The sequence below is a fragment of the Equus quagga genome, chromosome 13, assembly GCF_021613505.1.
Source record: "Equus quagga isolate Etosha38 chromosome 13, UCLA_HA_Equagga_1.0, whole genome shotgun sequence".
Classification (NCBI taxonomy): Eukaryota; Metazoa; Chordata; class Mammalia; order Perissodactyla; family Equidae; genus Equus; species Equus quagga.
This window is the reverse complement of record NC_060279.1, coordinates 79,871,500-79,893,887: the sequence shown is the minus strand read 5'-3', so window position 1 is coordinate 79,893,887 and position 22,388 is coordinate 79,871,500. Positions and strand designations below refer to the sequence as shown.

General features: G+C 47.7%; 1 protein-coding gene across 11 annotated transcripts in view; it reads left to right on the top strand.

The window, feature by feature from the left end:
* The window catches only part of ANKRD11 (ankyrin repeat domain containing 11), a 213,829-nt gene that overhangs the window by 72,398 nt on the left and 119,043 nt on the right, over window positions 1–22,388 (top strand). For 10 of the 11 annotated variants that reach the window (XM_046681547.1, XM_046681539.1, XM_046681536.1 and 7 more), the window contains exon 2: window positions 7,948–8,031. The exons of the other annotated variant lie outside the window; for it this stretch is intronic. The gene's annotated coding sequence lies outside the window, so the exon portion shown is untranslated. The remainder of the gene's footprint in view (window positions 1–7,947; window positions 8,032–22,388) is intronic. 11 annotated transcript variants of the gene reach the window in all.

Here is a 22,388-nt window from a genome sequence, read left to right as displayed (position 1 = left end):
TCAGGGAGCCTGTGAATTTAACAGTTGTGGACTTCCTGAGTGAAAGTCAGCACTGATTAATGTTTTCTGGAGTCTGAGTGACTCCTGCCAGGGACAGGACAGCCTGGTTTGCACGGTCCAGCGTTGTCCACTCCCTCTGGATGTCAGGGGCCTATTTTCACAGCTTACTCCCAGTTACTTTCTCTTGTTTGATTTCACACTTTTATCCTCCCAATTTTCAGGAATTTCTCAGTTTCTGGTCTAAAGAGCTGGCCTCTTCTGTCTTTCTTTATAGCTATGCATTTATTTTAAGAAACTCATTTTCTGTCACTTCCCTGGATTTGTTAGCATGAGCGTGAGATCCGTTTGCTTTGGACTGGAGCCTCAGGCTTCTCCTGCTTCCTGGGCGACCAGCAGGGTGTTGGATTACTGTCAGCACAGTCCTCCTGCAAGGGGAGGGTGTGTTCAATGGACCCCTCTGTGCTCATTCTGCATCTGTTCACTTTACACTTTCTTCTGTTAAGGGGTATAAAGAGAATTGTCTTGAAACGTTAGTTTTCTGTTTCTTGCTTGTTTTGTCCTGCAGCGAAAGAGGAACATTTGGATTGAAGAAAGGAGTTGTGTAAGGAGCGGTCGTTCTCCTTCCAGCTTCTTTCCCACCCCACCTCATTTCTAAAGTTTGCTTAGTTGCCTTTATTTATTCCCTCGAGCCTTCTTTCTCACTCTAAATCAAATAAAGAAAACAGTAACGGGGGGCTGGCCCCGTGGCCGAGTGGTTAAGTTCGCGCGCTCCGCTGCAGGCGGCCTAGTGTTTCATCTGTTGAATCCTGGGCGCGGACATGGCACTGCTCATCAAACCATGCTGAAGCGGTGTCCCACATGCCACAACTGGAAGGACTCACAACTAAGAATATACAACTGTGTACTGGGGGGCTTTGGGGAGAAAAGGGAAAAAAATAAAATCTTTAAAAAAAAAAAACCAGTAACAAAGAGCACCCATTCTAAAACAAAAAACAAATAATTGCAACCCCCCCCCCCCCCCCCCCAGCTTGTTTCCCTGGATGTTGGTCAAGGGCAGGATAACAGCCCTGACTGGAGATGACAGTGGCGCCCACTCCACAGCAGAGTGAGACATGGGACTGTGGGACTCTGGGCACTGTCAGGGGAGGGCATGTTTCCTGGCTTGTTGGCAGGTAGAATTCAGTCTGTCAGATCTTTCTGTGACTGCGAACTTTAAAATGCGGTGAGACAGATCCGTGGTCTTCAAACTGTCTTCCTTCAGTCCTCTAGGGTCCCGTTTGAAGGATGTTTTAAAAGCTGCAATGAGAAGAGCGCGCACGTTTGTATTTTACATTTCCAGTTTTGAGAGAGAGAGTGACTGAGTGTGCGTGCTCTGCAGCCAGCCAGCCCAAATGTGAGTCCTCGCCCCACCATTAATGTGGGACCTTGGCTAAGTTTCTCACCTTCTCAGGGCCTCAGTTTTCTCCTCTGTAAAGTGGGGATAATAATGATACCTACCTTATGGAATTGTGAGGATTAAATGAATTAATATTAGGTCAAACCATATGACATTGCCAGTATTAGACCTTTTTTTTTGAACAAAATGAGATCATTGTAGATTCACATACAGTTGTAAGAAATAATACAGAGAGGTCCCTTTATAATTGGTCCAGTTTTTCCAAAAGTAACATTTTGCAGAACTGTAGTATAAAATCTCAACCAGGATGTTGACATTGATAGAGTCTACAAATCTTACTCTGATCACTCCAGTTGACTTGCACTGTGTGCTGTGTGCACTTTTATCACATGTTTAGGTCCCTGTATCCACCGTCACCACACAGGTCTCTCCTGTTGCTGTTTATCACCACACCCACCTCCCTTCTACCTCATCTCCTCACTCTTGTCCCTAACCCTGGCGACCACCAGTCTGTCCTCCATTTCTGAAACTGTCCTATGAGAATGTCATATAAATGGAGTCAGGTAGACGTAACCTTCTGGGACTGGCTTTGTTGGGTCCGCATGATTCCTTGCGATCCATGCGAGGGCTTGCTGTGTCAGTAGCTCCTTTTTGTTGGTGAGTGCATGTCATGGTGTACACAGACAGCAGTCTGTTTAACCATTCACCTGTTGAAGGACATCGAGGCTGATTCCAGATTTTGGCAATTATGAATAAAACTGCTATGAGCATTCTTGTGGAGACCGTGATTGGACCATTCTCGACCTACAAAGATGGTGATCTCAAATAGTTCAGTCTAGTACCAGGGAGCCACTGAGGGCTCTCCTGTGAGTGTTGGTGTTGCTGCTGGACCTAGCTTGTCTGTGTGCAGACCTTGAAACACATCTCTTGCTGTCTCTGAGCATGAGTTTGAACTTACTGAAGAAATATTTACAGACGGTCTCCGACTTAACGGCTGTTCGACTTAGGATTTTTCGACTTTATGATGGTGTGAAAGCGATACGCATTCAGTAGAAACCATACTTTGAATTTTGATCTTTTCCTGTGCTATGCTCTTATGATCCTCTCTTGCGATGCTGAGATGCTGCAGGCAGTGGCAGAGAGCCCTGCGATCACATGGGTAAATAACCGATACATTTACAACCGTCTGTCCTCACACAACCACTGTGTTTTCCCTTTCAGTACAGTATTCAATCAGTTACATGAGGTAGTCAACACTTTACTATAAAATGGGCTTTATGTTAGATGATTCTGCCCAACTGTAGGCTGACGTCGGTGTTCTGAGCACGTGTAAGGTAGGCTAGGCGAGGTTGTGATCTTCAGTAGGTTAGATGGATTAAATGCATTTTCGACTTAGGATGTTTTCAGCTCATGATGGGTTTATCAAGACATAAGTTGAGGAAGATGTGCACTTATCAGGAAAGCCATAGTTGGTACTGGTCTCTTCAGACCCAGCCCTGTGCCTGCCCCTCTGTTCACAGAGCCTCCCACACGGAAGGAACACGCTGCCACTTTTCCATGGGGAGGAGGGAGGAGAAGACAGAAATGGACACAGTCCTGCAGCTCTTGGGATGTGGCCACCACACAGAACCCTGGTGCCGTTTGTGCTGGTTCTGTCACTGAGGGTACGTGGAGTGTAGTCATCCAGGGTGCCGCCTCCGGGGCACCAGAGTCAGTCAGGCTCATACAAGGAGCATGAGCCCCTTGCGTGGTGAACCTCTGCTGATGAGAGCTGTAGAAGAGGGGGATTGAGAAAGCGGTTCTGTGGCTAACAATGCTTTAAGACCTGTGGGCTGAGGCCTCTGTAGGAAGACCAGGCTGCTGCTAATTTGGATTCCTGGGCTAATTAGGGCATTTGGAAAGGTGGTGAAGGGACGGAGATCAGGAGGCCTGAGCCGTGTTCAGTACTTTAAATCCAGAGGGAAAATTATTAATCTGAAAGACTGGTGTGTGGGCCAACTAAAGATACCATGGTTTCTTTGGTGTTGATTGGAAGTACATCAAAATAGGTTTAAAAAAATTGCTCCTGGGGCCGGCCCGGTGGCACAGCGGTTAACTTCGCACGTTCTGCTTCAGTGGCCCGGGGTTCGCCCGTTCGGATCCTGGGTGCGGACATGGCACCGCTTATCAAGCCATGCTGTGGCAGGCATCCCACATATAAAGTAGAGGAAGGTGGGCACAGATGTTAGCTCAGGGCCAGGCTTCCTCAGCAAAAAGAGGAGGCTTGGTAGCAGATGTTAGCTTAGGGCTAATCTTCCTCAAAAAAAAAAAAAAAATTGCTCCTCTACTGCTGATCAGAAACTATGATTAGCAGTTATAGGTCTTTGATTAATAAAAATGGAGGTTAACTAAATATAGTTCTATAAGTGAAATCTTCCAAAACTTGGAGTTCCTTTAGAGGAGAAAAGGATGGCTCTCTGTGGTGAAAACATTAGTAATTTAGGACAGCCCCCCCCGCCCCAAAATAATAGAGTCTATCTAGGGTCCTTACATGATTATGAGTCTTGCTGAGGTCAGTGTGCATGCCGTTGGTGGCTCTTCACGGAGAACCTGAGTGAAAACAACACTGTCTCTCGTTGTGTAGCAGAGAAAGGAAGGCCAGCTTTCCAGTGTAAATTTTCATGCAGAAATGAGATGGCTTATTATGAATATCATGAAATTTCTTGGTAATTTTTTTATGAAGTTTTTTCTCTGCCCCTAAAGTGGCCCCCAGCTCATTAAAGGAATTGGTGGGATATGAAAGAGTAGAAAGATAAATTTAAAATCTTGCATTGCCCCACCATTCAGAAATAACCACCACTAGTGTTAAAGATGACTCCTAATTTTTCTCAAAAATTTGCGTCATTTTCTTTCTTTTTTTGGGGGGGTGAGGAAGATTGGCTGTGAGCCAACGTCTGTTGCTAATCTTCCTCTTTTTGCTTGAGGAAGATTGTCACTGAGCTAACATCTGTGCCAGTCCTCCTCTATTTTGCATGTGGGACACTGCCACAGCATGGCTTGATGAGTGGTGTGTAGGTCCGTACCAGGGATCTGAACCTGTGAACCCTGGGCTGCCGAAGCGGAGCGCATGAACTTAACCACTATGCTACTGGGCCAGTCCTTGGTGCCATTTTTCTTACACAGATTGTATGTGTCAGACTTCTCAGCACTTGTCCATATTGCTAGCCCCATTGGTGGGAACTTCTCCCTCTTGGTTCTGATGGATTCTTGGTGAGGCAGTGCATCCATTGTGGCCTCGCCCACCCCCAGACATGGGTGGGCAGTTGTCTGTCTATCGAATTCCTGCCCCTCTGACTTGTCGCCTGCCAGCTGTATGAGACACTGACTTTTTCATGTCTCCATGGTCTGCGCCTGCACTCTGTGCCCTGAGCTCTTTATTTCTGGGCTGGGAACATGCTCTTTGAAACTCCTGAGCTAGAAGCTGACAGTAAAAAGTGTAGTCTGGTGCATTTCTGTTTGAAACTGTAGCTTGATTCTAGTTGGGATAGTGATAGTTCTGATGTGAACGTGTATGCTGTGTGAAGCTTTTTTCATATCTTAGAATATTTCTTCTACGTGTATTCCCCAGAAATTGGATTACTCTGTTATATGGTATAAATATTTTAGAGGCTTTTAATTTGTATTGTCTTCCAGAAATAATTGAGTCAGTTACTAAAGTATTTTCCCTTAGAATGAAAAGTCCTTCAGACCAGGATTTAGAAGACCTGGGTTCTGTTTCCAACTTGGTTTTCATTCCCTGCTTGACCTCAGACAACTAAAAAAAAAATTTTTTTCCCACCTCATTTTACCAAATTTGGGCCCAGTTTCCTTATTTATAAAGTAGCAGTTGAATTAGAGCCTAATTCTCTACCAGATGCTTTTGCCCTTCAGGGGACTATGGCAGTGTCTGGAGACATTGTGGTCGTCACACCTCAGGGGGTGCTACTGGCGTCCTGTGGGTGGAGGCCAGGGCTGCTACTCCACACCCTTCAATGCTCGGGAGAACAGAGAGTGATCTGGCCCCAGTGTCAGCAGTGCTGAGTTGAAGAAACCTTGGATTGGAAGGGCCTCACATTTTCTTCACATCTGTGCTAGTCGATGTTATGATTTGCTGTCTTCCTATTACAGACATTCATTACACAATACAATTCTGTATTGTTCCATTACTGTTTTTATAGGAACATGGGAAAGCTTAATGACCTACTTGTTACTTTTCAGTAAAACCAAGTTGTAGTGATTGGAAGCTGCTTTTCCACGTTTGTGTTTGGTAGTCCCGGATGTTAATGTTGGCTTTGAAAGGGGCTGTACAAGATTATAAGGAGAGAAAAGTCTTGCTCCATCTTTGCAGGACACACACATGTGTCAGCACAGGCCAGGAAACCACTGTGAGCACAGAGCTTGGGACTCCTGTGCCTACGAGTCCTGAGAACCTGCCCTGACCTCCCCCCCCCCCCCCCCCCCCGCCCCCGCCCCGCTCACCTCGGGGCATGGAGAAAAGGGTGGGAGCGCTGTTTTCTTTTTCATTAGTACTGGTTTGTTTTATTCTTGAAGACCTCACAGCTCTCCTGGGAGATTATACAGTTTTATTACATTGATTTTCTTCATGGTTCTGCGGTATAATTTCTCACTTTCTTACTGGCACTCTTATTGTGTTTGTATGGCAAGGCTATGGTAGCTACTTGATTTATTTGATTTATTGTGTATAGGAGGTTTGAGAGGCTTCTAAATAAAATCAGTTTTTTACGGTGATTTTGCAAGATTGTTTATTGTGTCATTTGCTCTTTTTTTGATAGTAGACTTTGAGTTTACCCTCATATTGTTGAAATTGCTACATTTTGATGTAAAAATATTTGGTGAATGAAGTACGTTCTTAGTTGTCTCTGTACTTTTAAATTCCTGGTTGTGAATGACAGAAATAAATTATTTCCATTAATCACAAAATGGAGGAGTGGCCAGTTGCACAGTTCAGGGACCAGGGATTAGCCCGGCTTTCACAGGGCGTGGCCTGTGCTACTTTCTCCTCTCCACAACCTGCCGGGGCAGCGGAGGAGTGCAGGGTGCGCAGCCTCTGGCACTGTGGGGGTTCTGGAAGTCTCTAGCTAGGACAGCGTGTGAGGTGTGCAGTTGTTATGGTGTAAACATGGCAGCCGGCTTCCCATGCCTATGCTCCAGCTAAGCCTGCTTTACCCATATCCCTCGTGGAAACTTCTGGGTGCTCTTCCTGAGTAGTATCCACCTACCCCCACCACCAGGAGGAACCGTTAGTTCGAATTTTGTATTTTATGGTGGTTTGCTTTTCATTGATGTTTTACTGTATATGTAGTAAATAAAATTTATTGTTTCCTGTGCTTTTGAAAGACACAGATATATTCAGTATCTTCTTCTGAGATCTTTTGTTTTCATTCGTTATTATGCCTTTTGAGATTCACTTATATTGATATGTATAGTTGTAGCTTAATAATGGGTGAAGAGATTGTTTACCCGTGGGTGGCAGCTGCACAGAGTGGCCCGGCTTCTGTCAGGAGTGAGTTGGAAGGAGGCAGCCGTTGAATGGACTGCTCTGTTCGGTGAGCGCCGGCTCTGTGTGCTTGCCTTATCTAAGAGGCCCCTCTGTATGCAGCCACCCCCAGACACTATTTCTTCATCATATTTACAAAGTGTGCAGGCCGTGGTGGGCTTGCCTTCATCTTCCTGTTTCTCCTAAGTTGTGTTGCGAGGAACTCAAACTCATGTGGTAAGATGCTGAACTGGAGTCACTGGAACCATATTTGGTCTGAGTTATGATCCTTTGTCTTTGAGAATGGATCCCTAAGTACATTGAGGGAGAGAGTGAGTAGGACGGGGTGGATATAGGGTGGCCAGGAATGTCCTGTGAGAGAGACTGGTGCACAGACTGAAAATGGAAGAGAGAGGGTGGGTGGTGCTAAGGTGGGGCTCTCCGGGTGGAGGCCGCACAGCGGGGAGGTGGAGGTGTAGGTGGGCACAGGTGAGTGTGGGAGGCCGAGAGAGGTGGGCCATTGGGACTTTGTGAGCCAAAGGGAGAGTTTAGATTTTATTCTGAGTGTGACAGGAAGTCTGGAGAGGATGCAAAGTGCATAACTTTGACAAAAGTTTAATAATTGTGAGATTTCTGTCAAACTCCATGTACAGAGAAAAGTCTATGAATGGCTCCTCCAGGGAGGGCCCTATTCTGGAAGCCCCGTGTCTTCAAGAAGGACAAGCCTGCCCGAGTGTTCTCTCCTCAGCCTGGCCTTCCTGGCACTGCTTCCCAGGAAAGGTGATGGAGGACAGAGATTTCTTTTGGATTCAAACAAATCGTCAGCTGTGAGCCCAGCTCTGGCCTTTACTCTCCTTTTATGACCCCAAATCAGCCAAACAAATGTCATGAAGTCTTTTTGCTTGTGTGGAGTTAAGGGAAATGAAGGAAGGCAGTGGTGGGATAAATATTGGTCCATAATGGAGAGAGACAGAAATGAGAAGCACTGAAGTAGGAATGGCCACTGACATGTGTTCGCTCTGCTCTCTGGTTTCAGGACACGGGCAGCAGTGCTCTGAGCACGGCTTTGCTGGGTTTGCCAGACAGTCCTCATCAGCACCGACTTTCAGCTATGGAATCGGTGAGTATTTGCGCTGCCTCTCGTCAGTGTGTGTTCTTCTCAGTGGTTTGTAAAAAGGACTACACAGAAATACTTAAGTCTCCACGTTGGTTTTCTTGGGCTTGATAGAGTTTTGACTCAGTGTTCTGAGTTTTGTCCTGGATTGCACTCAGTGGAGGGTTTCCGAGTAGTGGTGGTGAGCTGTGTGCGGTTAATAAACAGCGTCCCTGGTGTCCTGGTGAGAGGAATTCTGCGGAAAAGTTAAACAGATTGGGAGCCTGGCCTGGGAAGGAAGTTTGTTTCTTCTCAGCTTCCTTTGTCTTATTTGCTCCCTCCCAAGTAGTCTGGAGACCACCAGGACTGTGTACTCACTAGCCGTGTTTGTTTTGTGCTCTATGCGTATTGCATTAACACTCTGCACGAGGAAGAGCTTTTCTAGTCTGAGAATTGTCACTGTTCCTCGTGGGGAAGCAGTGGATGCCTGACTCTGGTCTGGTGTCCCGGGTGTCTGGGCAGCGAGTACCTGCTGGGGAGCCTTGGTTGCTCCTTGTGGTATTCCTAGAAGTTTGAGGCCAGCGTGTATGGTGGGTGGGTAAGGAATGGGATCTTGTGCTAGGTTTCCCTAACTCCTTAACTCCTTCTGGGAGTTCCTGGCAGAGTTTTTGAGAGGAGGGGCGGCTGCTTCCTTAGAGACACTGGTCTCCCGTCTAACTGAGCATCTGTGCTCTAGGATGAGGTCTTCCCTTGGGAGATGTAGCACATTGGCAGAGGGTTTGTTTTGTCTGACATATGGATTGATAACAATTGGAAAGAAAGCTCATGACTCATTTTAGTTTTTCATACCTTGACCAGGTACTAGTGTTTCAAAAGAAATAGTCCAAAAGTGTATTATGTATTCTGTGTTGTAGTTCCTAGCAGGCACAAAAGAAACCTTTTGTGCTACTTTCTTTTTTCTTTTTTGTAAAGATTGGCAACTAACTGTTAGTTAACTACTACCAGCTAACATCTGTTGCCAATCTTTTTTTTTCTGCTTTTTCTCCCCAAATCCCCCCAGTACATAGTTGTATAGTTTTTAGTTCTCGGTCCTTCTAGTTGTGGCATGTGGGACACCGCCTCAGCGTGGCCTGACAAGCAGTGCCATGTCCGCGCCCAGGAGCTGAACCGGTGAAACCCTGGGCCACCAAAGTGGAGCACGTGAACTTAACCACTCGGCCATGGGGCTGGCCCCCTCATGCTACTTTCTTGGTGACTGTTCTTAAGCTAATATAACCCATCCTTTTTTTTGGGGAAGATTGGCCCTGAGCTAACATCTGATGCCAGTCCTCTTTTTGCTGAGGAAGACTGGCCCTGAGTTCACACCCGTGCCCATCCTCCTCTACTTTATATGTGGGACGCCTAACACAGCATGGCTTGCCAAGTGGTGCCATGTCCCCACCTGGGATCCGAACCAGCAAACCCCGGGCTGCCAAAGCAGAACATGTGCACTTAACTGCTGGGCCACTGGGCCGGCCCCTAAGACATCCTTTATCTCAGCCATCCCTGAATCAGGCCATTTTGAGATGCACCCACATGGTCTCTTTCAATTGACTGAAGTATTTCCTTGGAAATAGGGATAAGGTTTGCTGGAAAAGAAATCTTAGATGTCTCTGACCGTAGGCCTGGGATTGTCTTCTGTTAACCTGCAGGATGGTTAGCAGTTAGGAAGTAGCCTGCCCGGCCACTTGGGGATGTGAGTGATCAGGTGGAGTTGATGGTGGGGTTTGTAGCACTCGAGAGCACTCATGGTGGTTTCCCAGGATGTGCACGTAGATTCTGCGTGATTGTCTAGGCAGTGGGGCAGCCATTGAGAGACAGAGTCCAGGAGAGGAGGATGGGGTGGAGTCAGAGGGAGAGCTAGACCCCCCATGAGGATGCTGAGCTCTGCCTGTGTTTAGACCTGTAATATTGGTCTTAATTTATAACAAGGAAAAGCAAAAAGCTGCTTAGGTTGGGTAAGTATTCTTAGTAAATATTTGATGATTTCTGAATAAAAGAAAACCAGTTATCAGCAGTTCTTTGCTGATAGATTCTTGGGTTGGCCCATTTGGTCTGGTGGATTGAGAGGAATAGATGTGTTAATATTTAGAAGGTTTCCTCATATATGAAGGATTGGCTTTTTTGACCGTACCACAGTAATAACCCAAGGTGCCTAATGCCATTTATCACTTTTTGTGAACCATAAGTATTCAGTTAATATTGATGATAGGGGCTGGCCCTGAGGCTGAGTGGTTAAATTTGCGTGCTCTGCTTTGGTGGCCTGTGTTTGCAGGTTCGGATCCTGGGTGTGGACTGACACACCACTCATCAAGCCACATTGTGGTGGCGTCCCACATGGAAGAACTAGAAGGATCTACAACTAGAATATACAACTAGGTACTGGGTCTTTGGGGAGGGGAAAAAAGAGGAATATTGGCAACAGATGTTAGCTCAGGGCCAATCTTCCTCACCAAAAAGCATACCAAAAAAATAAAGACTATAATAGTCTTTAAAAAAATCTACAGTGTTTGGATTGAATAAAGATAGAAGTTCTTATTAACGTGAGGTGTTATTGCAACTGCCCAATAGGGAGACCCTCCCTCTCGGTCAGTGGCCTGAATGTGTGAACAGGGGCCACAGGCCATAGCCGTGTGAGTGGCTGGCTGAGGTTTACCCTCCCAGACCTATCCTGGCATCAAAAGTAGAATTTTAAAAATAGAGTAATTTTGTAGGCCCTTTAATAATTTTCCATTGTTATTCATATTATTATTTTTAATTCTTTTTTTTTTTTTAAATTGGCACCTGGGCTAACAATTGTTGCCAATCTTTTTTTTTTCTGCTTTATCTCCCCAAACCCCCCCGTACATAGTTGTATATCTTAGTTGCAGGTCCTTCTAGTTGTCGGATGTGGGACGCCGCCTCAACGTGGCCTGATGAGCGGTGCCACGTCCGCGCCCAGGATCCAAACCCTGGGCCACCGCAGCGGAGCGTGCGAACTTAAGCACTCAGCCACGGAGCCGGCCCCTGTTTTTAATTCTTATTTTGACCGTCGAAGGTGGATTATGAGCCACTTAGATCAGATTTATGGTCACTCTTTGTGACAAAAGTGGGCTTGTTAAGACTCGTTTAGTGTTTACTGCTGTGCTTCTGTACCCATCTGGGTGTCATTTGGGGCCCAGTTTGGATGAACTCTGGACTGGTTGTGCCCTGCGATATGCCAGGTGTGGCTGTGGTTACAGGGGTCTGTGACAGCCTGTGTGTGCTGGACTCACTGGTGCTAGTTCTGTGACCCTGGGCCCATGTCTTCAATCCTGTGAGCCTCAGTTCCTCCCCTCTGAAGTGCTAAGGGTGATATCCATCTTAAAGATTTCTTTAGAGATTAAGTGACACTGTTCATGGAAATAAAGCTCCATGAAAATATAGCTTTAAAATAATTAGATTTAGGTTTTTTTTTTCTTTAACCTTTCTCTAGCATAAAACTCTACTTTGTGTTCACAGCTGGTATAATTCTCACTTGGTTGACATCTTTCTTGGTAAAGCAGAAGGGCCAAACCCCCTTTTCAGAGAAGTGATGAGATTGAAATGGCTCTTGCTGGCACACCTTTCACCAGGTTTAGGGAAGGAGGGAGTGAGGCTGGGCTGCTGCTGAGCGTTGTTTTCCAGCGCTGACCCCGAGGCGGCACATGCATGTTAGACTCACACTTACTGTGAATCGGGGCTGTTAGATTATGTTTCCAAAAACAAAATGGTTTCTGAAAGTGTCATGGTATAATAATAAAGGCAGTATTGTTTGTGTGAAGGGAGGCTTAGGTTTAATAGTTTATATTTTTAATTGGACACCTCTATTTGAAACAGAAAAGTGTTGACTTTTTGACTTGCTGAAATGTTGAGTGTATAAGGCACGCGGAAGAGTGATGTGCATAGTCTCCCAGTGTCCAGCATGCTTGCCATGGAGGTGCGCACCACTGACACTCGGCCCTGCCTCACCAAGGGCACAGGGGACTGGAAGTCTTGTTAGCAACAGAACTAAGTTCCCCTCTCCCTGCTGTTCACATGCTGGTAACACGGGGGGCTGCCTGAACAGCAGGGTTGAAGAGGGCAGGAAGCAGAGGAGGGGTCCTGTCCTTGGTGCCCCTGCTGACAGAATGTTTTGACATCTCATATTGAAGCCGATAAGAGCAACTCTCCCTACGCAGATGCTTTTGCACCCGCTTGTCTGGTGCTAGTGACCCTTCTTCCTCACCCTGCCAGCACTCCGAGGACTAGCTGGCCGTTAGATGCAGTACATGGTCACCACACCAGAGCTCCTGTGGCTTCTGCCTCACACTGTGGCTGCCGTGGCCCTTGGACACACAGCCGGCTGGGTTGGATTTGCAGGTCGTCAGGAACTTGTAGACCCTAATGTTGATTTCATTTGCCTTTTTAACAAAGAAGTTTTGTTAGGATTTAAAAATAGATGATAAAGCACACCTTACTTCATTATCAAAGAAATATGCATAACTAATTACACTGATACAGTTTACCAAATTTTTCAGTATAGTAAATTTTTATTGTAATTTTGAGGTACTGGGTAATATTCTTTGGCTAGGCTCCCTTAAGCTACATATAAAGTACAGAATGTTAGATGTCACTTAATTAGATTTCATTAAATGCGTGTTTTTTTGTTACTGTAACAAGTGGCCGTTGCATTAACTTTTCCCCAGAAGCTCTCCCTCTTCTCACCACAGGTCTGGTTGATCACTAGAACTTCGGTCCTCTGGAATTGCTGGGAGAGCCCTGTGTCTGGGGAGAAGGTTTGGGAAGCAGACACGTCAGAGCAGGGAGGGCAAGATGACCCCTGCCCCGGCAGTGGCTGCGCAGGTGCTCTGAGTTCTGGCTGTTGGACTCTGTTCTTTCCCTCTGGAGCTTTCTAGCTGGAACAGGACTCTGGGCTGTGTGACCTTAGCCGCACTGCTCAGCTGCACTGGGAAGGAGGGCATGCCATCTGCTTGGCCTGGAGAAGGGTTCGTAGGCTGTTTGTAATACCTCATTTTGTTAGCTGTAATATTGCTATTGTTTTCCTCCCATTACTAACTATAGGGATTCCCATGGAGCCAATGTTATTTTTTAATACCGTCAAATCTTAAGGCTGGCTAAAGAGATTTCCTCCATGTTTTATATTTGAGGGTGAAGAGATTTGCTTGTATCTGGCTTGGAGTAGATGCTCCTTAAGTTCTGTTAAAACTGAGCTGAACTTTACTGCTGGAACAACACAAAGTACCATCTTCCCTTCCTACTGTGCCTTACCGAATGTAACGCAGGGTGAGGGCTCTGCACAGCTCAAAACTGTTTGCTACAGCAAGTTGCTTTTGCAGCCCACCCATCTTGTTGGGAGGAAGAAGAAGGCTAGAGGAAGGAAATGGAGAGCTGTGTGCCGGTGCGGCTGTGTCTGGGGACTGGCTGGACAGAGTTGGGGAGGCACATTCATGATGGGCCTATGAGAATTCTAGTCTCTTCTCCACTCTAGAATAGGTATCATGATTGCTGTTTGTATTGCCTGTTGGGAGAAGGGATTTGGGATATTCTTAGTGTCAAAAAACAGTGGTGGTGGGGTTCCAAGTGTGCACTCTTCTGAATGCGAGAGTGCAGTGTTTGCTCCAGCTGAGTAAGTCTGTACCATCTCTTACTTGCCACTGAGGTCCCCCCAGCTGTATGAGGGATACAAAACATGGAGCTGAGTGCTGCCAGGGGAGCAAGTTTGAAAGGGAAGCAGAGCAGAACAGTAGCCCAGTCCCTGGGCCCATGATTGTTCCAGCAAGAGCCAGAGGCTGGGAGCTGCAGAGTCTGCGTGGTGTGGCCCTGGACTTGTGCACAGCGGTGGCTGCAGCACCAGATGGAGTCCTGAGCCTGGGGCCAGGCAACTACCCCTCTTCCTCTGCATTTCACTCTAAGGAAACAAGTGTGGAGGCTAGGCAGCCGGGACATGTTGACTTTGGCAGTGGGAGCTGCCAGGTCTTTGCTCACAGTGTGACCCAGTATGTAAACCTCTACTTAGAAACACACATGCACGTGCACACACACACATTTTCTTCTCACTACTGACCACTCTGTGTTTTCTTTCATACCCCTGTCCCCCCTCCCCGCTTCTGTTGAAGCTCAGAGTCCCTGCCTGGGGCCTGGTTTGAAGCTCCTATGGGCTCAGAGGGCACTCTGCCTGGGCAGGGATAGGAAAAGAGGTAAAGATGTAAGAGAAATGAGAAAGAGTTCTTTGGAAATCAAGTGACACTTTTCTTTTAAAGCTTTGGACCTTGTTGACCGTTTGTTAATGGATGTCTTGTTTATTGGAAAAAATAAATCCTGAGGCCGTGTCCACATATGACAGTGTTAGCATATGAAGGTGGGAGCCACTGTTTGCATCCTGGGTGTTTTCGGAGGACAGAAGGGCAGAACCAGAATGAAGAGTTGAGGGCAGTGCTTTCCCTTGGTGCCTGGTCTCTGGGAGCAGATGCTCGGCTGGTGGTGGCCCTTGCTGGACAGGGCGTCTTGTGTGTGGTGTGTAGGCCTAGATCATGTGCTCCCACCGCCACCTTCTGTGAGTCTTCTCCTCTCTCCATTTTGTCCATCTCCTGGATGTGGTCAGCCTTTGTTTAAAATTTATTCTTGTTTGTTTTATTTATTTGTTAAAAAGATTTTTATTTTTCCTTTTTTCCCCAAAGCCCCCTGGTACATAGTTGTGTTTATTTTAATTGTGAGTCCTTCTAGTTGTGGCATGTGGGATGCCGCCTCAGCATGGCCCGATGAGCAGCGCCACGTCTGTGCCCAGGACTCGAACTGGCGAAACCCTGGGCCACCAAAGCGGAGCACGCGAACTTAACCACTCGGCCATGGGGCTGTCCCCTCTTGTTTATTTTTTGTTAGTGGAAACCAGAGTTCTAAACATTGCATCCCAATGCCTGACCAGATGCTGCCTTTAGAGACAGATGGCTTCACGAAAATGTCACGTGATGCCCAGATGACAGTATCCACCTGAGTGGGTTCTACCATGTGCCTGTTTTTATGTTAAATTCTGCTGTGTGACACAATAACAAACAATGTTATAAAGTTAGGTTGAAATTGAGACTTGAGCTAAAAGGCCAATTTAGATGTGACCGGATTTTATTAAAGGAACTACAGAATCCTAAGGTATTTTGGCATGGTAATACCATATTTTAAGCCTCAGTGTTATAATTAAAACTTATATATTAGCATAAAAATCAATTTTCCTTTTCTTTTGAAAAGTTTACTGTGTAGCTCACCTCTCCCCCATGCCTTCCATCCCTGTGTGTTTTTGTACTGCCTGTGGGCAGAGTAGTGACTTATGGAGGGTCTATAGGAACACTGGCTGCAGCAGATGGAGAAAAAGTGGAGACAGAGTGGGACCCCACTCCCGGGTTTATAGGTAGGTCTGTAACAGAGTTGTTTATTTGTGAATTGGGTGCTGGAGCTGTGGAATTTGGGCTTTAGTGTAGCCTGGTGACGGGTCTAACACTAGGATCTCAGAGACAGTCTTTGGGCCTGAGTCCCATGGAGATAGACAGGTGAGGGGCAGACAAAGGTTGCAGCCGCGATTGGGATGATACAGCTGGAGAAACCCTGTTTTGAGCTTTTTTTTTTTTCTTTTTGCTGAGGAAGATTAGCCCTCAGCTAACATCTGTTGCCAATTTTTCTCTTTTTGCCTGAGGAAGATTGTCACTGAGCTAACATCTATGCTAGTCTTCCTCTATTTTGTATATGGGACACTGCCACCGATTGGCTTGGTGGGTAGTGTGTAGGTCTGTGCCTGGGATCTGAGCTTGTGAACCCCAGGCCGCCGAAGTAAAGTGCTCAAACTTAACTGCTACACTGTGGGCAGGCCCTGTTTTGAGCTTTATTAAAGGAAAAGCTATAATCAAGTATGTAAGGTCATCTAACCTACTTAAGCTAAAACCTCACATCTTTTTTAAATCCCTTTTCTTTGTGTTTGTGGCTCTGCTCTGTAAGTCACCTGGTGCCTCACTGTGCCCCACAGGCCATTACCCTGGCGTTCTTCCCCTGGGGACGGCTGTTCTAGGTTTCTCTTCAGAGGGTGGATGGCGGAGTAGACGGCATGCTCAGGTAGTGGCTAGCGTTAGGCTTCAGGAGAGATGGAAGAGAAGCAGGTGGAAGGGCGGGCTGTGGGAAGTGATATGAAAGGTTCTGCTGTGTGGGTTTTCTCTAGCCGTGCCACCCCTGGGACCCTCTTCACACTGAAGCACGGTCATGCTGCAGGCCCACGTGCTCATCTCTGGGTCTGAGTGTGTGCTGGCATGGTGATGTCGCAGTTCCATCTCTGGGTACACCATGCTTTGCTCCTGGCAGATGGACTGTGCTTAACTCGTTCCAGGGTCAGAGCAAGGCCAGGATGTAAAATAAACAAAGCCTGGGTCAACTGCTCTTGGGTTTGCGGCGAAGCCCATTTTCTGAAGGCCTTGTTGTGGCATCCTTTTCCCTTTCTGTGGTCCAGGGGCTTAGCTGCTGATCCTGGCCTCTTCTGCCCGGTTAGGCCGCTTACCAACACGGTGGACTATTCCATGCTTTTTTCCTTGTCTCTGCTTAGATGGTAGCCTGAGACTTAAGTAAACTTGAAAGGCTTGCTACGGGCAGTGGTTTCTTTCATTTACCTGATGCAGTCCATGCCTGGGGAACGCCATACCTGAGCCTCTGTTGTCCCAAGAGAACCTTGGTGAAGTCCTGCCTCGCTTGAAGGGTGTTCTCAAGAGAGAGATGCTGGTGTGAGGTTTACCACCTGGTAGCTCACTTGGCACTGGGTTCCTGACTGTGCACACCCAGGACTTTTCTTTTGTGAGCAAGATTAGCCCTGAGCTAACATCTCTTGCCAATCTTCCTCTTTTTGCTTGAGGAAGATTGTTGCTGAGCTAACATCTGTGTCACTTTTCCTCTACTTCATGTAGGATGCCACAGCGCTAGGTCCGTGCCCAGGATCCAAACCTCTGAACCCTGGGCCGCCGAAGCAGAGTGTGGGAACTTAACTACTACACCACCGGGCTGGCCCCAGGACTTCTGAACTAGTACAGCATCCTTGGAGTTCGGCCAGCTGTGGCCATAGCCTCTTTCCTGTCCCATTCGTGCCAGTGGGTCCCTGCTGTCTCTGTCCTGAGCAGCTTTAGAGGGAGCAGCATCACAACTTGTATCTGTAACCATGGCTCCCACATGCTGGTACGGCTACTCTTGTTCTTGACCTGGTAATTGATCAGTCTGGCCTTTTTTTTTTTTTAAAGTTAAATGGGAGGGAGAGTTTTGTTGTATGGACAAAGAGTTAATTTCTTTGTTCTGTATGTGCTGTCTAGTTGCTCTGATCCTGGTGAGGTGGGTACCTTTGCCCTTGGGGTTGGGGCAGTGGCCAGCAGGAGAAGCACATTGCAGTCTGGGCTTCCTGAGCGTCCTTCTTACTCCTTCTTTCAGCCTCTGTGACTACATTGTCTCCTGGTCATCTTTCCTGTCCACTCTCTCTGGTCCTTTGCTTACATGTTGACGTTTCTCGGGGTTCCCTCCGGGCTCTTTATTTTCATTCTCACCTTCTCTCTAGGCTGCCATTTTCATGGCCTGATGTGTCACCCACTTGTTTCCAAGGACCCCGCTTCTTCTCTTTCTACATTCCTCGGCCGTCTCTCCCTCTGTCTCTTGGAGGGCACCCATGTCTTGGATGTAGCACACCCAGTGGAGTGCATGGCTTTGTCCTGTGTCCTCGGTTGTGTTTGGTGGTTGCACTGGTCAGGTCAGGGCAGACAGTTAGGCCTGTCGTCTTTAAAGAATTCTTTGTCCCACTCTGTTTTCCAGGCAGATGCTACCTCTAGTGAACTCCACATCTGCTCTTCTGCTCCTGTGCACTCCTTGTCTGTTTTCTGTCTCCCCAAGAACCTAGGTGCCAGGGGTGCGTCTGTCTTCCTCTCCTCAGCTGTCCTGTTTCCATGGCGCATGGTGGTGCCTTTACTCCTCATGTCCTTCTTGGCGGTGGGAACTTCTACTTCTCTTCCAGCACTGCCTGCAAGTCCAGGAACATGTTGGGTGGTTTGTCCTTGGGTCTCCTCTCCCCACATAAGGGGTGTTGGGAGACATGTGCCCCTGCCTGGGAAGTTTCTTTGCTTTGGTGGGAGTTGTGGGCATAAAATGTTCTGCTTGGAGGTCATCATGCATGAGCTCCACCCCAGAGTGATTGGGTCTTGAAGGGCTTCCAGCTCACAGCACTAACCCCTTACTGTGTTTTTATAATGAAGAAATAGAAAATGAAGTGTGTAACCGGATGTAGCACCTTGGTGATTTTCTGGTTGAGTTTTGCTGGAGACCAGTTGAGATTCACTGAGGTGCATCCTGTCCTCGGTAAGTGCTGGGACAGCCTGGGAGGAGTTGGAGCCCTGAGTGCCAGCGAGGTCTGAGTGGGTCCTGAGGACACTTGGAATCCAGCAGCACGTTTCCGGATGAGGGACTGAACATAATGCAGTCTGTCCTCAGGGAGTGTGCCAGGCAGTTACTGCGGGAAGAGAGGCTCTTGTTGATAGCTGTTTTGCAAATGTGCACGGCAAAATATTTTATTTTTCTCCCTCCTTTATTACCTAAGTAGGACATCTATCATAAGTTAGTGAAAATTATGTGAGGGCAAGCCCCGGTGACCTAGTGGTTAAGTTTGGCACACTCTGCTTTGGTGGCCCAGGTTCGGTTCCTAGTTGTGGAACTACACCACTCATCTGTCAGTGGCCCTGCTGTGGCAGCAGCCCACATACAAAAAGAGGAAGATTGACAATAGATGTTAGCTCAGGACGAATCTTGCTCAGCAAAAAAAAGAAAGAGAAGAAAATTATTTGAGAGCACAGATTCTAGGGGAAAAATGGCTCTGAAACTCATTTAGAAATAACCATAGAGAAATATTGAAGAAGAGAGGTTAATGGGAAGTTTTTCCTCCCTCTGCCCAGCAGTCTCTCCACGTTAATGGTGGGTGGTTGTGCAGGAGAGCCTGTGATAGTGGCCTTGGGCCATGGTCTTGACCATGACCCTGGGGTGGGATGCAGAGAGGAGAAACTTATTAGATGGTTCTATTTAGAAGTCTGATTTAGTTTTATTTAAAACCACAGACTGCATTTCTAATGGTCTGTGGTTACCACTCTCTTGCTCACGAGTTCACATGACCCCCGTAGAGAAAAGAACGTCAACCAGAAGTCAGCAGTGTGTTACATGGCAGCTTCTTACTGGGAGCATTTTGAAAAACAGGTATCCATGTGGGGATACCTGAAGTCCAGGATCCTCAGAACAGCCCTGTGAGGTCAGGAGAGGGGAGCACAGGCTTGGCCTGTGTGCTCTTAAAAACACACTCTTCTGGGGGCCAGCCCTGTGGTGCAGTGGTTAAGTTCACATGTTCTGCTTTGGCGGCCCAGGGTTTGCCGGTTCTGATCCTGGGTGTGGACCTACACATTGCTTGTCAAGCCATACTGTGGCAGGCGTCCCACATAGAAAGTAGGGGAAGATGGGCACAGATGTTACCTCAGGGCCAGTCTTCTTCAGGAAAAAGGAGGAGGATTGGCAGCAGATGTTAGCTTAAGGCTAATTAATCTTCCTCAAAAAAAGAAAAAGTATAAAAAATCCCCACACCCTTCTGGGGTGTAGACTCAGGTCATGGTCAGAGTGTCTGAGTCTCAGAACAGTGCCTATGTCTTTGTCCTCTTCTGTGAGGGGCCCGACTCATACTGGGGCCTTGGGGCCTCATCAGCCTTTGGACTGAGCATTGGCATCTTATAGGGCAACTCTTCATTCTCTTCCCCTTTGCCTGGGACCTTTTAAACTGATGCTGCATTTTCTGAAGGATACTAGAAGAGCAAAGTAACATTTTGTGGCTATTAATCCTTTAAAGGCAGAGGAAAATTTTACGTGGAAACCGGAGCAGTATTCTACATTCGTTAAGTGTTTTCAGTGAAGGCAGTGTTTCCCTTGCCTTTGGCTTCCTTCCCACAGTTCCATTTTCTTAGTTACACAGACATTGGTGTCCTCAGTGACATGTCCTCATGATTCAGTGCTGGGTGGGGGGCGGCTGAGTAGAACTCCCTGGGCCTCTCAGCTCCCACGCTCTCAAGCCTCCAGGGGTTGTTGGCAGCCTCCCGCCTGTGAGGCCGCGCCTGGCACTGTGTGTTGACTGTTGACTTCTGAGGGGGACTCCTGTCCTTACGTAAACTTGTTCCTGGGTGTGTGGTGCCGTCTCCTCAGTAAATCCTGGCCAGCAGCTTCCTTACTTTCCTCTGAGAGCACTCCTCATTTTGAATTTCAGTCCTGAGGGTGCCGTGGTTCGGCTATCTTGTGCCCATCAGCCCCGTGTCATCGCACAGTCTTGTTCCTTTCTTCACTTTGGATACAGCCATGCTCCGAAACCCTGCCTGGGAGGCTGCGGGATGTCTACATACGTGGACTTGAGACTGTTGGTCTGGGGAGCACTTTTGAAGTCACTGCCTAATCCTTGTTGAACATGTGTGCTGTCACTGTCTGTAGATGTCCTGAGGTTGCCATCTCCAAGCCTACGAAGCTGTGGTTTATTGGCTTCTCCCAGGGTGGCTCCCCCATATGCACAGACCCTCCAGGAAGTGAGGCTAGGCGTGATGTGGTCTTAGACTAGGTTGGGACAGACAGGCTCTGACCAGCAGGAGCGAGTGATGGGGCCACACAGTGATTGTTTTAAAGCCCCTTTGTGACTGGTCTGATGGGCATGTGTCAGATGTTTCATGTCTGTCCTCAAGCAGAAGAGACTGAGCATATTGAGCCTCAATGAGTGTGGAGTATACTTGTCAATGAGGAATCTCTTTGAAGTATTTTACCTGAAAAGTTGAAGAACTTTTCACATGTGTAGTTCATAGTATCTGTGTGTACGTTAGTGTGAAAGGACCACTTTACGTTACTTACTGTCCGCATCGGCTGGGGGACCTCCTGGGCCAGTGGCCAGTTAGAGGCGCTCAGGCTGAGGCCGCAGGGCCCACTCCAGACCTCACGCAGTCGAGAGAAAGCAGCTCAGCCGATTCGGCCGGAAGGTTGCTAGGAACGGGGCTGCACTTCACAGAGAGCCGGACGCCGCGTGTCTCTGCTTGTGCCTCCAGCGTCCGTCTTCCCTCTCCCACGCTGCCCCCGTTACTTCAGGACGCGTCTCCTTCCCAGAGACCCTGAGGCACCTTTCTCATCCTGCTGCTTCCCTCCCCTGGGGTCACAGCTTTCCAGGCTCCTTTCAGTTGTGTCTAGTGCTTGGGGCTGTCAAAGTTGGCTAAATCTGTTCCAAATTTTTGTGAATTTAAAACAAATAAAAAATAAATTTCTGGTTATTGTTGGAAGGTTGGGAGTGGATAGAGTCCGGGGCAGAAACAGGATTTGGGGTTAGCAGGGGATAGAACTGTGACCATGAGTGAGTTCTGTGCTGTCACCTGCAGTCCTCACCTGGGCCGGTTTAAAGCAGCGCTCCGGCTCTGATAGGGCACTGTGCAGTGGCTGGCTCAGGCTGAGGGTGCGGTGAAACAGGAGTGACAATAAGATAACCCCCACTGTCTTCAAAAGAGCTGTGAGGACAGAGCGTTGGTGTCCACGTATAACGGGCATGCTGTTGCTGTCTTTTGTTGAAAGGCAGCTCTTTTATGCAGTGAACTGTAGAGATCTCATCTTTATTCTGAGAGTTACACTATTCAGTGTCTTACAGAAAAATTAGGGTTTCCCCATCGTTGAAGTAGTTCATGCACATGGAACAAAACTCAACATATCAATTTGCCATGGTGGCTGTAACAAAGTCCCCCAGACCGGGCGCCTCACACCATAGAAATCCACTCTCCGCCGTCTGGGGGCCAGAAGCCCAGACCACAGTGCCGGCAGGGCTGGTTCCTTCTGAGGCCGAGGGAGAGTCTGCCCCAGGCCTCACCCCCGACTCCCGCTGGTCTGCTGGCATCTCTGATGCTCCTCGGCTTGTAGAAGCATCACCCGCATCTCCGCCTCCATCTTCACATGGGTCTCCCTGTGTACGTGTCTCTCCGGGTCCAAATTTCCTCTTTTTCTAAGGACACCAGTCATCTTGGGTTGGGGCCCACTCTAAGGATCTCGTCTTGACTTGACTACGTCTGCAAAGACCCTATTTCCCAATAAGGCCGCATTCTGATGTGTTGGGAAATTATGATCCCATTTTGTTTTTTGGGGGACGTAATTCAACTAGTAACACTTAGTAAATAAAGTTAAATATAAAGAAGAAGAGGGGGGGCTGGCCCCGTGGCCGAGTGGTTAAGTTCGCGCGCTCCGCTGCAGGCGGCCCAGTGCTTCGTTGGTTCGAATCCTGGGCGCGGACATGGCACTGCTCATCAGAC